Below are 6000 nucleotides of genomic sequence, written 5' to 3'. Positions count from 1 at the left end.
ATTATCTGATAAAATAGATCACTCTGGTCATGGATGCTGATTGGTCAACTGGTTTATGCCACAAAGCAACCTGGCTACTGCATCATCAGCTATTGCTGTGGGAAAGATTAGCACAAATAGCTAACTGGAGCCTAGCGCCACTGGCAATAAAATGTTTCACAGGCTGAAGAAACAAGGGATAGGGTTGAGGGCCTTGCACTTATTTTTTCAGTAACACGATAATGATCTAAACGTTACATACATCTCATCTGTGATCACATTAGCATAGTAAGTACTGCTACCTCCATATGGAAAAGCAATATATTGAAAGAATGTATACAGGACATGTATGTGTATTAAATAAATGTAAATACATGTAATAAATATGTCAATTGTGAATATAGAAATATATTTCACAATATATTTGAAATGAATGTAAATATATGATGTGAAAAACAGTGAGCACTTTATTAGGTATTTATTAGAATTATTTTTTAGACTTATTAAGTCTTCTGCTGCTGTAGTATATCTACTTAAATGTTTGACTCATTTGTTCAGAGATGCTGCATACCACTGTTATTTGCGTTACGGTCACCTTCCTGTCAGCTTTGACCAGTCTGGTCATTCTCCCCGGATCTCTCTCATTAACTGTTTCTGTTCACTGTATGTTTTTAGTTTTTTTTGCAATCATTCTACGGTCAAAGTGACTTGGATCCCACTTAGATAATGTTCACATCACCCCGTTCTGATGGTTGATGTGAACATGATGTAATTGAAGCTCCTCACCCGTATCTGCATGAATTTATGCATTACACTGCTGCCATACGACTGGCTGATTAGATAATTGCAAGAATAAGTAGGTGTCCAGGTGCTCCTACTAAAGTGCTCAGTGAGTGCACACCCACAGAACACTTTATTAGGTAGACCTGTACACTACTGGGGAGAGTAGTAGAATTTGAACATATCCAATTAATTCAACTTGTTAACACCATATCTATGAAGGAAATAGACTGAAAAAGCAATTATTGAAACAGTAAATATATAAGATTATTGTCAAGTGTGTGATATGAGTTACTTTAATCTGGATAGAAAACAATAAGCATGAGGATATTCCACTTTATAAATCATATGAAATTACTCATATAAGCTGCACACCAGCTAACTACATTTTGGGGTTATTAACTCAATGAATGCCAGTAAGAAGAGCTTTCTATCACAAATGAGTTTCTGCGACAGAGTCAGTAATTACTAAAGCTAAAGGGTTCAAACATTATCATTTTACTCTTCCCATTATCCGCCTTATCAAAACTGAGAAACTATATGGGGTGACAAAAAAGCTTTTGTTCTCCCGATCTTTTGTGCTTTCACCATTTAAGATGGTTTTTGTCTCCCGTGAGACCAGTATCTGCTACAAACATCATTCTCGTATTGTGGACAAGAGATTCGTTTTCATCTGGCCTTTGTTCCTTTCTTTTGACTTGACCAAGGAGCCACGCCTGCTTCTATACCTCCAATTGTGTGGAGAACATTCTCTCCATTGTACTGCTGGGTGCATGAGCGGGCTCATCTTCGCCAGCTTTCGTGAGAGATGATTGTTTCTGTGTTTGGTAGCATTTGGTAGCATCACCTGGCCGTGTGCCATGATTGCACCGGGGGCAAGCTGGCACACCATGGGGGAACGAGGGTGATAGGTAGGATAGAGTGGCAGAAAGGCACTTTCATTGTGGCAAACTACTCCTTTTTTTGCCCTGTAAAAGAGGTACTGTGGAGTATAATCACCCCAGAGATCTAGCACCAGGGGATGACATCATCTTTACTGGACTTGCATCTGCTCTGTGAGGCAACATCCTTAGCTTCTACATCCCTGTCTTCTCTACTTCTGGGCATCTTCTCACCTTCTCTCTGTGTATGTCATTGAAGGAATGCTCTATCTCTTATTTTTTCATCATGCATCTTCCTCAATGTCCTCACACAGCAGTAAAGCCAGAACCACTGATCTACCATTACCTTTTTTGTCAAGCCAAATGAGAGCTCAGTTCAACCTCATTGAAAAGTAAAGACAATTCAAGCACCCACTGAGCATGATTTCCTCTGCTACTCTGTTTAGCTGACTTTAGTTTCTTGTTTAATTTAGTTGACTCCTTCAATACAGCAGCAGTGGAAAAATGGTTCACTCTCGCTTAGATCCTTCTTTTGCCTCCTTTATTAAATATTCTCCCCTCACCTGTCAACTTCTCAAAGGTGGACAGGCCCTCTGCCCTGTGCAGATACATCTAGGAAAACAATGCCGGTGTTGGCTAGTAATACTGGAGTAAATACTTCCACATTACAGTACTTTGGCTGACAAGCAGGCCAACCACTGCGTTGTGTTTTTTGTTGATCTCTCTGACCAGCTGAATCAAACCTACTGAGGTCTGTCTAACCAAGTACACGCCAGGTTCTGGACTAGAATTACCACTTGGAGCAGACATTACATAGATATGTCTGTGTTTCAGCATGAAAAATATACTTTAGATATTTTCATTTTTATTATTGGAAATATAACATAACACCACAAACAAGTGGAAATGCAATGTATTTCTTTAGCTTTTGAAAAAAAGTAAGTGGCACTACTACAAAATTAATTAAATTGCACCACAGAGGCCAGAAACCCAAAGTTCTCAAGAATAAGGTGTGAAGACATTTAGGAAAAATACTTCCTGCTACTTTATCAGGTCAAATTCATGTCATGCTTGTCCAACAGCACATTGGCACAATATTTTCCTTCCTTCTGTATCCACCAGTTTGTTACTTCAATGCGTAACGTACATTGATAAATGTACCGGCTGTGGCATGCGTAAGATTTCATCCGTAACTATAAGTCGTTTCTATTGAAATTAAACTATGCAGTGGAGATATGAATTGCATGTATACACTCAAGACAATATCAAATGAACAAACAGCCAGCCCTATCTAAATTAAACAATGATTCATTATTTGGACTTGGTTGCACAAAGCCTGCCCTGCTCTGAATTGAATACGTTAGGGACCCTTTTGTCTGGGAACAAAGGAGGAAAAGAACCTTGATATCTGCCATTCTGTTCTGACTGGCAGTGTTGATGACGTTAATTGAGTTGCCTCCAGTCTGCTCAGGTGTTCATTATCCACTCTGCAGGTGTTCCACCGGCCCCTTTATTGTGGCACCTTTCGAAACTTTGTTCTGCGCCTGACCCGGAGCACACCCCACCTGCTTTCAGAAAGCAGTCGCTGCAGAGACTCTAATCGCTTTTTATAAATCTACAGACGGGGAGGCAGGCGCACAGGCAAGCCTCCCCTACCTCTGGGTCAGAAGCAACCTAATGTTTTTTTACTTGGAGGCAAATTCTTTTCAGTGCCGGAGAGTGAGAACAGGTTTTGTTTCCAAGCAACACACACTTTTTGGAAACGAGCAGGTTAGTGAATACTAAAAAAGCATCTGCACTACATTGCAGTGTGAGCAGTTGTGACACCCTTGTCTGGACAATTGAAAGAGGCTTATGTACAACTGGAAGTTAGTAAGTCTGCACCCATAGCCTTGCTGCAGTGTGGGTCATTTAAGTGACCATAGTCAGGCTTTACAGGCCCAGAGTGCACTGCAGGCATTGGTACAGAGCATGATACTCACCTCGAATATAAACAGCATATAAATAGATCAGGACTATAATATTTGTAAAGATTGGTAACATTATGCGTCTTTGCAGCATTATACCAAAGGGCCTAAAAAAAACCCCTCAATCTGAAAGAAGAGCCTTAGGCTCAATGCAAAACACGTGTGATGACTGATGTTCTCCAAGACTATGAATTGTTCTAGATAAGAGTGTCTGCTAAGTGAGTGAAACATGTATATTATATGGCCCATTGGATTTCCACATGTTGGTTAAATCATTGTTTATTCCTCAATTGCAGCATTGTTGTTGCCATCATTATGCCATTAAAGGCATACTATGCAGGATTTTCATCTTATTATAATGATTTGCACTTTATTGTACGTCGCTCTGGTAAGAAATTACTGTAATGTAATGTTATAAAACAATGTGTGGATATGAGTACCCTTGATTGTCCTTATTGAACTCATATTTCTCGCTCTTAAATTGAGAAATAAATTGAGAAATTACATGTGCAGTTTGTCCTCAATTGTAAGTGGAAATGGGCAAATGTGAGCCTACATCAGGTGGTATAAAACAACTTTTTTGGAAATGCACATTATCCAGTCACAGATTGACAGACAATGTTAATGTTAAGGATTAAACAGATTTGTTATTATACAAACTGTTAGGGCCTCTTCTGGGTGTGGGCGTTTTTCATTTCTGTGTAGTATCTGAAATGCCTGTGTCCAATACACTGAAATCTTATGTTTTATGATCCAATAGAAGGAGGAGTATGAGAGCAAAAGGAGATGACTGGCTGCTACAGTGGAGCGCTGGGTTTGCGAGAGATTAGCCTTGGTAGCTAACCATTAATCCAGTGGATAGCCAGTTTTTGGTAAGATTAGACAGCTGCTGCGTTATTAGCAAACAAAATTGACGATAGCTGGGTCCCACTGCACAATACTAATGTTACTGCTTATATTTTCGGGAGACTGTACCGCCATATTTCCTCTCCCTGGCAGGGAGCCTAAGCCTAATTCCAAAAGACTCCCAGACTTTCAGAATACATGAGATATCTGATAAAAATAAAAGTGACAATGAATTGAAGCGTTTGTAAGTATGTATGCTTATTGTGCTTCCTTCCAGGCAGGATAGAGCAGACTAAAATCCACTGGTGTTTACGCTAGCCACTGCTGCTGTTTCATTCAATCACCACTAACATTTAGCTAAAGTTAGCTAGCTAAATACAAAGATGGGTAACCTCAGTTAAATAGCTGGCTTGTCAACTACTAAAGCAAATGTTGTCACATAATTAGACTGTGGTTTCTTAGCTCATTGCTATCAAAAGGTAGTCTGCAACTGAGAGGCAGGGTTGAGAATGGGGTGTATAGGTTTTTTGTGTGTAAACACAGGAGACATTTTCCTGAGACTGAATGAGGTTTTGCATAGATTGACAGTCGTTTTTACTTTTCCTTAGACCTTTTCCTTAGACTGATGGACATTTTCCATAGATGACGAATGTTTTCCTTAGACTGACATATGTTTTAGACTGACAGAAGTTTTTCATAGATTGATGGACAATTTACAAATGCATATGGTTTCCTTAAACCAGACGTGCCCAGTCATGTGCCATGGAGGGCCATGGAGTATGCAGGTTTTCATTCCAACCTATCACTGCTCCACCTGATTTCACAAATTAACACACCTTCAACGAGAAGAGAAGGGAACTAACTATTGAAATAAGCTGAAATAAGCTGGTGTAGAGACTGGTTGGAATGAAAACCTGCATACTCCCAGCACCCCATGGCACATTGGGCACCCCTGCCTTAGACTGATGGACGTTTTCCATAGATGACAAATGTTTACAGATATTTCCCATAGACTGTTGGACCTTTTCCAAAGACTGATGGACGTTTTCCTCAAACTGAAGGAGATGTAATCTCAGGGCCACCATACTCAAGGTGAAAACAAGATTCCACAGTATTGCCAAACATGTACACGTATGCTTGTTCGGCCACATATTAAGGGTGTATGAGCATGAAATTCCAAAGGTTGCCCTAGACTGTAAATACAAAAACAGGAAGGTCCAAGTTCACTGGGCAATTGGGTGTGACGATCACATAGATGGAAGCCATGGATCTTATGTGGGATAAGGCACAGCAATGAACAAGTCTCTGGATAAGCATTTCTAGTAAATAACCTACTGTAATATGGCAGTGCAAAGTAGAAGAAGTGGCCAGGAATAGGAATGGTTATAAAGCTAGTTTATTGACTGCCAAAACTGGTGAAATTTAATTTGAGGACGCATTGGGCTGCTTCTTTGGGAGGTATCTAGGACTTGGAGGGTACATGAACCAGAACAGAGTATAACAGGTGAAGCATTACCACAAAATCTGCAATTCAGCAGACCTGAGGA

Source organism: Conger conger, chromosome 3 (assembly GCF_963514075.1).
Source record: "Conger conger chromosome 3, fConCon1.1, whole genome shotgun sequence".
Taxonomy (NCBI): Eukaryota; Metazoa; Chordata; class Actinopteri; order Anguilliformes; family Congridae; genus Conger; species Conger conger.
This window is presented reverse-complemented; position numbering follows the sequence as displayed.